Genomic DNA, 10,226 nt, shown 5'->3' on the forward strand with positions numbered 1-10,226 from the left:
GCATTGGGAGGCAGAAGCAGGCGGATCTCTGAATTCAGGGCCAGCCTGGTCCACAGAGTGAGTGCCAGGACAGGCTCCAAAGCTACAGAGAAACCCTGTCTTGAAAAAAAAAAAAAAGATTTGCAGATGAGGCACTTCCCACTCAGAGCTCCTTCCATATCACTTTTCCAAAATGAGGGTGGGGGGGTCTAGCATGGCTCCCTGAACGCACTCTTGGGTTCTGGGCCCTAGGCAAACCTCTGTGTTGATACAGACTTCATCCGTCTTCCATAAATTTCCAAGCTATAGCAACGAACAAGAAAACCACTGGGGGGCGCTGCAGCGCAGGTGACCTAGACGGAACGCGGAGAAAGGGGAAAGGCCTCGGGATGGAAAAGCTGGCAGAGCAGGGGTGGGGGTGGGTTGGGGAGGGTGGGGGTGGAGTGGGGGGTGGGGGCTGGAAGGAGAGGAGCCCCAAACCACAAATACCAAGGGATGGGTCAGAAACGCTGAATGTCAGCGCCGGGGGGCACCAAGCTGTTTACATTTGTGCTCCAAAACCAAAATGTCACTTTCTCTCCTGCTGTCATTTGCTAAGCGGCCCTCAGGATCCGCAGCCGGCCTGTGATGGGCCAGTCTGCTCTCCCGCCCTTTCCAGACTTTCTCAGTTTGATCCACACAGCAGTTGTTCTATGGTGGGGAATTTTTGTTTTGTTTTGAGACAGGGTTTCACTATGTAGCCCAGGCTGTTCTGGAACTCGCTATGTAGACTAGGCTGGCCTAGAATTCAAAGGTATCTGCCTGCCTATGCCTCTCCGGTGTATCAAATCACCATGCCCTGGTGTGATGAACAATTTTAAAATATGCTCACTCTTGCCAGGCATGGTGGTGCAGGCCTGTGATCTCATCACTAAAGAGAACATACAGACAAACAGGTAGGCAGAGACAGACTGGTGGTACAGGCATGTGATCTCAACTGCTTGAGAGGCAGGATCAAAAGTTCAAAGACTTCAAAACCTAGCTCCCCAGTAAGTTCTAGGGATCAGGTTGCCCTGTGGATCTACTATCTGCCTTCCTAGGCGCTGGAATCACAGGCAGGCCAACACCGGGTATTTATGTGGGTTGTGGATGTCTAAACACTGGTGGTCACACCTTGGGACAAGCAATTAATCATTGAGCTATCTTCCTAGCCTCACAATGAATTCGAGGCCACCCTGGGCATATGAGATCTGTCTCAAAGGCTGCAGGCACGACTGGAGGGAAGGCTTAGCAGTTAGGAGCACATGTTGCTCTTCCAGAGGACTTGAGTTTGTTTCTCAGCACCCATGTTAGGTGACTCACAAACACCTGTAACTCCGGTTCCTGGAGACCCAACATGCTCTTCTGGCCTCTGAGGGCACCCACACAGACACATAAATATAAATAAAAATAAGATTTTTAGACAGAACACTAAGCTTTTGATCCCATCACCCAAGAGGCAGAGGCAGGTGGACCTCTGAGTTCAAGGCCAGCCTGTTCCAGGATAACCAGAGCTACAGACATAGAGAAACCCTGTCTTGAAAGAAAGGAAGGAGGGAGGAAGGGAGGGAAGGAGGGTGACCTTAACTCCTTCATCTCTCAGGAAGAATACTAGCAACTCCCTCTGTCTTTATTGTTTGTGTACAAAGAATCGGCAGAGATCTGAAAATGGCCAATGAGGGGCTGGGGGGAAGGCTCAGTGGTAAAGGGCACTGGCTGCTCTTGCAGAGCACCTACATGAGGCTCACAATCATCTGTAACTCCAGTTCCAGGGAATGTGACACACCCTTCCAGCCTCCACAGGCATTGCACACACACAATGCACTTGCACACATACAAATCAAACACTCATACTCATAAGAATAAATTCTGCTGGGTAGAGCAGTGGTGGCACATGCCTTTAGTCCCAGCACTCGAGAGGCAGAGGCAGGTAAATCTCTGTGAGTTCCAGACCAGCCTGAAAAGAATAGATTCAGCTGGGAGTGGTGGTACAGGGCACATAGCTTTTAATCCCAGCTCTCAGAGGGCAGAGCCAAAGGATCTCTATGAATTTTAGGCCAGCCCAGTCTACCAATGAGCTCCAAGCTAGCTAAGACCCTGTCTCAAAAAACCAAAATGCTATTACTAATAATGATAATGGTAATACTATTTAAATATTTTTTAAGCGGCAAATGATTAGCTTAAGGCCACACTGGAATCCAAGGTCAATGTTTCCCAACCAAGTCAATGAGGCTTTGGTGGGACTATGAGAGAATCATTCACTCCATGTTTTCATTTTCTTGTTTACAATCATGGAATGCATGTGTGGCTCACACATGAATGACTGCCTGCATGTGAACACCTGACTTGTGTTTGTGCTTATCCTTGACAGACTCAATGTCTTGGTTGGTTTCATACCAAGTGAAAGCCACGAGGCCAGTACTAATATATTTCTTGGCAATTTGAATAGATTTGAGCCAGGGAAGAACTGAGTCATCACTGGGCACAGGGTAAAAACATCGTGTCGAGTTCAAAAGAACCTAGTATTAGGCGGGGTTCATGTTATTTCAGAAAAACAACACAATTCATCACTTTAAATTGGTGTTAATTTTCACCTTGCCCTATGTTTATGTTAGCAGCTACTCTGTTTGGAGGTTTTTATCACTGTTTAATTGCTAAAGTATTCAGATTCATAGCTAGCTGATTTGGCCCGCATGATAAAAATAGCTTCAGCCAAGCTCATAAAAATGACTGTTCTTCCAAAAGTGTCTGTTCATGCAGCCATGCATGCTTCTCCAGAGTCTCCTCAGTGCAGGACTAACATGAACCTGGGCCCCAGGGGACTCGGAGGGAAAACGGTGGTGCTGGGATCCCTCATGAAGGCCAAAGTCCTGTGTGCCCTCCCCACCCCACACATACACACTCCTCAGCTCCAGAAAGTTGGAGGCCAGTGGTGGTGGCCTTTGATCCCAGCACTTGGGAGGCAGGGGCAGGTAGATCTCTGTGAGTTTAAGGTCTACAGAGTGAGTGCCAGGACAGGCTCCAAAGCTACAGAGAAATCCTGTCTCAAAAAACAGACAAAAAGAAAGAAAGGAAGGAAAGAAGGAAGGAAGGAAGGAAGAAGTTGGAACCTGGGGCAGAGTGGAGAGAGTGGAGATGGGGCAATGTCAAGGCAAATTTAAAGGATAGACTCAGGAATTAAAGTGAGAGACCTGGGATGTATCTCAGTTGGCAGAGTGCTTGCCTGGCATGCACAATGCCCTGGGTTCAAGTCCAGCACTGTATACAACTGGGCTGTCTAGGCCAAGCACAGTAGTGCACCCCTTCAATCACAGGAAGGAAGAAGCAGGTATAGCTCCAGGACAGCCTGGCAGCTGGGGCTACACAGTGAGACACCCACCCCCAACCTCTCACTCTTTGAGACAGGGTCTCTCTGCACAGCCCTTGCTGTCCTGGTATTCAGGCTGGCCTAGGACTCAGGGAGATCTGCCTGCCTCTGCCTCCTGAGAGTTAGTAAAATCCTGCGCCACCACATCTGGCCTTTTTTTTTTTTTTTTTAACTTTTTTGTTGTTGTTGTCTTTTTCTCAAAACAACAAACCCAACCTGGGCTGTCTAATTTTTCCCCTATATATACATACTTATTTTTTTTCTCTTGGTGACACAGTATCTCCTGTATCACGGCTGACCTCCATCTTGAGATATCTTCCTACCTCCATCTCCTAAGGACAGGATACACAGGATACCGGGCTTTACGTAGTACCAGGGACAGAACCCAGGAACTTTTGTTTGCTAAGCAAGCATGCTACCAACTGAGCCTTAGCCCCTGCAATAGCGATATGCACACCTTGAAGGCCCTGACTTTAAATAGTATGCTTTTAAGAATGCTGTGGTTGGCTGGGCATAATGGTGGACACCTTTACACCCAGAGCTTAGAGGCAGAGCCAGGCTAGTTTGGTCACTTAACCAAAACTGCTGGAAGGTGCTGGCTTGGTTTGGATGTCGTCAGGTCACAGCAGGTTTTTCTCCCTGCTCACTTCCAGACATTGACAGGATGTCTTAGCTGCAAACATCACATCCCCACAGCTCTCCCAAAAGTTCCCTGCAGACTCGCCATGTCTCTGCAGTGAGGGCTAGGGGAGGCTGACTGGCCCTAAGAGCATTTTCCTGAACAGCTTTCTAAGGTTGTTGTCTGCCTGGCTGGGGCCAAGGAGCTTGGGTTCAGAGACCTATAAAACAACAGAATTGAGCCTGTGCAAGGTCAAATAAAGATGTGGAGAGAGGGTGAATTAGGCAGGGTATTACTCTGTGTCCCAGGCTGGCCTCCTGAAAGCTGGAATGACAGTAATGAGCCACCTGGCTTTTTTTAAGTCTCCTGTGGCTGGGACTGAACTTTCTGTGTAATTTTTTAAAGATCTGTTTTTTTATAATATGCAGTGTTCTGCTTCCATGTCTGCATCTATCATTGAAGGTCAGAAGAGGGCATTAGAATTAGATCTCACTAGAGATGGCTGTGAGCCACCATGTGGTTGCTAGGAATTGAACTCAGGACCTCTGGAAGACTAGCTAGTGTTCTTAACCAGTGAGCCATCTCTCCAGCCGCTGAACTTAATTTGTATTTAAGGTGCCTTAAACTCCTGATTCTCCTGCTTCCTCCTCCCAACTCCTTGGGTTGGGAAGGAACCACCCTAGACATAAAGTGGGTATCTTTGGAGGTCATTGTCACTTTCTACACACTGAGTTAATCTCCTAGGGGAAGAGAGCAGCGCTGGCAGCCTGGGGGGGAGGGGGAGGGTCTGGGAAGCTTCTGTGCTAGGCTGGCTGTCAGGGCCCATCTGCTTGAGAGCTCACAGGCCTAGTACAAACTCATCCAAGCAGAAGCAGCAGCGAAGCCTGATGAACTTGATCTGTGCCAGAGCCACTGACCTTAAAGCTTAATGCTTTTTATTGCTGTTCATACGTGTGCTGTTCTGGTCCTAAACTGCATGTATGCAGAGACATATTGTGTTTATCCTGTGCACCATGTGGGGATCCCAAAGAGAAGAGGACTACAGGAAACATTTGCTGAATAAAAGGGTAAGTGCACGTGGCTTGTCGCCACATCTAATCCAGGCCTGCTTCCACCCGAAGCAGAGGAGTGTGGAAGCTGTAGGACCCTTTGACATGTGGACAACAGGGGCAGACATTGGACAAAGCCACTGCCTGCTTGGTGTGGATGTGGGAGATCTAAGGGCTCAGATTCCTCAGAGTGAAGCTCCCTGGAGGCAGAGTCTGAGCACAGACAATTGAATCAGGGTTTGAGGGAACATCCCTGAAGTCCCAGAACTCGAGGTAGAAGCAGCTGGATTAGGAGTGTAAGGGCATAGTGAGTATGAGGCCAACTTGGGCTACTTGTGCCCCTGTCTCAACAAAGACAGAAGAGAAGGACAGAGGGGAAACGAAGGGAAAAGAGGAGAAAAAGGAGAAGGGTTTCCAGGGACAATGATAGCCTTCTGTACAAATCCCACAGGTCCCTGTCCCCACTAAGTACAGCTGTTCTGTAAATGATCCAGGGAAGTCTTACACCTAAATAAAGCTTCTTCAGGAGGCAGGGGCAGGGGCATATCTGTGAGTTTGAGGCCAGCCTGAACTACACAGTGAGCTCCAGAACAGCCAGGGCTACACAGTGAGAGCCTGTCTCAATACAAATAACTAAACAAAAGAGGCATTCAACACCAGGCTCAGACATTTAGCTAAAATTCCTTAACCTCTGACCTGTGGTTGTCAGCCTTGAGACCTTCTAGCTGAAAATACTTTATTCTTATGACCTGGGCTTGAAACTGCAGGACCACACTTCTTCGACACATCTGCTGTTTTTCCAGCACCTGGGATATCCTTTAAATGAGTTTTTCTGTTCTTTTTGAGAACAGGGTCTTGCTATATATCCCTGCCTAGCCTGAAACTTGATGTAATCCTCCTGTATCTGCCTCCCCTGTGGTGATACTTTGTTTATGATCTAGTAAAGCTAGCCACAGCCATAGAGGCCAGGCAGTGGTGGCACACACCCTTAATCCTAGGACTCAGGAGACAGAGGTGCATGGATCTCTGTGAGTTCAAGACCACCCAGGGCTACACAAGAGTGAATAAGTCTAAAAAAGAAACAGAGCTCATGCCTTTAATCCCAGCACTAGAGGGTTATATAACATAGGAGCTCAGAGCTGGCAATTAGTCTCCAGCCAAGATTATTCATGGAGCCAGGATCACCACCCCCCTCCTGAGTCTGAGGTAGAGATAAGAGCTAGTGGCTGGCTGCTTTGCTTCTCCAATCTTCAGCTTGAACCCCAACATCTGTCTCTGGGTTTATATTATTTGTGTTACCCTCCCTATTCTGGGGTTACACATATGTGCTCCCATACTTGGTTTCAAAAGAAAAAAAATCCAACATAAAGTTTATTCAAAGATAATCATCATATAATAAATTGCAGAAATGCAAAGCATGTACTTTAGCCTGGTACATGTCTATAACCAAGGCAATTCCTGAGCACACAGCAAGTTCAAGGCCAAACCAGACTATTTGAAACCTGTCTCAAAAAAATGAACAAACAAAAAACAAAAAAGAAAGGAAATAAAACAAAGATAATCCAAGTCCTTTGATAAGGGCAGTCACATGTGAAGCCATGACACCTCGTCCCCAGATAGGGTACACATCTGTCACCCTCCCTCCTTCCTTCCCTCCATTCTCAAGCAAACACTGACAGGATTCCTGCCTCTACAGAGTAGTGTGCATTTTCTAGACTGTTCTGCAGATGAACTTATACAGTCACTCATCTTTCTGGGCCTGGTTTTGCTCACTTTGGCTGTCAGTTTGAGGAGACAGTGTTTTCAGTTCAGGAACCAGGGCAGGGAGCTCCTTCCTGCCTCGCCTGGGAGTCCCAGGGTTTTGTTTGTTTAGGCTGTGTAATTTTTCTTTTTCTTTTGTTTTTAAAACAATTTATTTCCTTTTATTTTGTGTGCATCGGCATTTGCCTGCATTTACCTCTGTGTGAGAGTGTCAGATCTTGGAGTTAAAGACAGTTGTGAGCTGCCATGTGGATACTGGGAATTGAACCCAGATCCTTTAGAAGAACAGTCAGTGCTCTTAACTGCTGAGCTATCTCTCCAGCCCCATAGGCTGTGTAATTTTTCTACAAGGATGCCTACAGTACATTGTAGTTAATGGATCTCTCTTAATGAGAAACAACATGTTATATTATTATTTTTGCCAGGCTATATGACCTTGAACACCAACCTTACTTTCCCCCACTGATTCTTAGCAAAACCTCAGCTGGGTGTTATAAAGGGCACAGAGGAATCCTTGAAGAATATTCAGTCCCTTCAGCTACCTCATTTCCTGTATATCTGTATAGTCCTCTGACCCCCAGACAGGGTTTATTTGTTCAAGCAATATATCACCATGTAATGAACCTCAGACACTTGCAACAGTGGCATGCTATTGTGTATTACTGTATTTTGGATTAGTGTTAAGTGATTCATTGACAGACTCTTAACACTTTAGCCTAGACCTACCTGGAATTTGCTATATAGCCTAGATTGACCTTCTAACATGTGATAATCCTCCCCTCCTGCCTCCACTGGGATTTACAAGTATGAACAGTTAACCTGGTTAGAATATATCACTGTTTTTATTTATACTATATTGATTTATTTTAAAAGTTATATTTATTTGTATGGGGGTGCACCTGGATGCATGGCTTACTTGTGGAGGTCAAAGACAACTTTCTGGAGTGTTTCTCTCTTGATGTTGGGTCCTGTGGATTGAATCCAGGTTGCCAGGCCTGGCAGTGAGTCCCTTTACCTGTAATGAATATCTCCTTTCCCCACTGGGCTGGTTCATCAGCCTGATTGTCGTTTTAAACCTTTATCGAATGTCTTACAGTGAACTGTGCGTTGGCACTGAACTTTCAGCCTACAAGGAGTCAGTAAGGACTGAAGGTGAAATTGTATGGTGTCTGGAATTCGTTTGAAAAGATCTCCAACAAGCCAGGCAGAGGGTTCAATACCTGTGATCTCAAAACATAACAAGACCTTCAGCCCGAAAGTGAAGGGGCAGATCGATTTTGGGCAGTGACAGAAAGGCTTTTTTGGCTCTCTCTGGGGCTTTTGTATGTTTGAAGAGACCATCAGTTTTCTAAGCAGACTAGGAAGTACTCCAGTGTCTTTATGAGGGACCCTGTGTTGATAATTAGTCATTTCCAAACCACTGTGCTTCCTATGATAAACTTTCTAAGGGTACTTACCTCAGTCCTCCTCCCTGACACAAAGAAAGCACTGAATAAGCCATGGGTGTCTATTAGAAAGCAACTATGTTAGCATTGATCTACCTGTATCAGTAGCCACATCTGCCTGGAACTTGGAGGTTTCCTTTGATAATGTGCAAAGAACAGAAAAAAGAAAGTGATTCTTCTGAAAGGCTGTTTTTAGGAAGTTTCCTGGGAATATACTGGACTTCAGAAGTTTCCTTCTTACCTAATTTATGACAGAACCTGGAGACTCAGCCTACTAGAGATGGAACTCAGAGTCTTGGTCTGCTAGGCAAGGACTCTACTTCACAGCCCTTACTCTGCCCCCAAATTCCAAGTGTTTCTGAAAGAACTTTTAAGATGTCTAGAGTCTCCCTGGATGTGGTGGTACACACCTATAATCTACTCACATGGACGGTGTGGACAGGAGGGCCACCAGACTAGTCAGGACTACACAGTGAGACCCCATCTCAAAGGATCCAACACAAACAGACAATAAACCAAAAATATTTCTGGAGTCTCAATCCAGGGGGTAAAAAATATAATAATATAAGGGGCTAGAGAGATGGCTCAGTGGTTAAGGGTGTTTGTTGCTCTTACAAAGGACTGGAGTTTGGCTCTCAGCATCCACACAGGGTGTTTCACAACTGCCTTTAACTCTAGTTCCAGGGGATCAAAAACCCACTTCTGGCCTCCCCAGACACTGTATACACACAACACATGGTGATCTCTGCAGAGTAGTAAGTGCTCCTAACCACTGAGCCATCTCCCTGGTCTCTACAATGGAGAGACTCTCCTCCAAATTGCTATGTAACCAAGAACAACCTTGAGCACCTGCTCCTCATGTCTCTGCCTCCTGAGTGCTGGGGTATCGAGTGTACACCACCACACCTGGCTAAATGCCCTTAATTGTAAGTTAACAGCTTTCCACGGTATCCTAGCGCCGTGGTATACAATGAGCTAATCTAGATCAGCAAGGTCATAGATGGGTGGTTAATGATTATCAGGTTGCTAGGTGAAATCAGCCATGACTTCTATGAAGTCATGCTGCAAGGTTTTAAGCGGCTGGGTGTACATATCAGACATCTGTATCCCAGACCCCAGGAGTGGAGGAGGCCAGTCTGGGCCACTTAGAGATGTCGTATCTTTAACAACCCAAGTTGTTTGAGACATGGTCCTAGGATGTCCTGAAACTCGTGATTCTCCACCTGCCTCAGCTTCCCTAGCTCAGGGATTGCAGGCATGTGACAACAAAATCTTTTAAGGGTGTGTTTCAGTCAACTTTGTGTTGCTATGATAAAATGCCTGGGATAAACTACTTAAAAGGAAGGAAAGTTTACTCTGCTTTGTGACTCTTTGGTCCCAAAGCTACAAGACCAGGGTGAGGGAGAACTCCTTGGCTGGAGAACAGGGCTGAGCAGAGCTGCCCACTTCATAGTAGCTGGGAAGCAGAGAATCCATAAATGAGCCAGTACAGCTGAACATGTTGGTACTAGACCTGTCTGCAAGCCACCGGGGTTGGTGAGCAGGATGGCAACTTCAAGGTCGGTCAGAGCAACTGGCCACTTCAATACCCAGGGAGCTGAGTTCACACATCCACAGGAGAAAACTATGGCAGAGTTGAAACTAGGGGAAGAAAAAATGTATGCCCTGTTTCGTGACTCATGTGATCTTTGGCCTACATTCTGTCCTTTTGTTTTGTTTTGTTTTGGTTTTGGTTTTTTTGAGACAAGGTCTCATTGTGTAGCCTTGCCTGTCATAGAACTATCTCTGTAGACCAGGCTGGCCTCAAACTCACAGAGATGCACCTGCCTCTGCCTCCCAAGTGCTGGGAATGTGCCACCATGGGCAAGCACATTCTGTCCTTTCTTAGTAGGTTTTCTGCCTCCTGATAATAGATGTGTCCACCAATGCAGTAAGCCAGATCAAGCTTAATTGAAAAGTGTAACAGTGGGTATACTGAGCAAAGCAAC

This window comes from Phodopus roborovskii, unplaced genomic scaffold (genome assembly GCF_943737965.1).
Source record: "Phodopus roborovskii unplaced genomic scaffold, PHOROB, whole genome shotgun sequence".
Classification (NCBI taxonomy): Eukaryota; Metazoa; Chordata; class Mammalia; order Rodentia; family Cricetidae; genus Phodopus; species Phodopus roborovskii.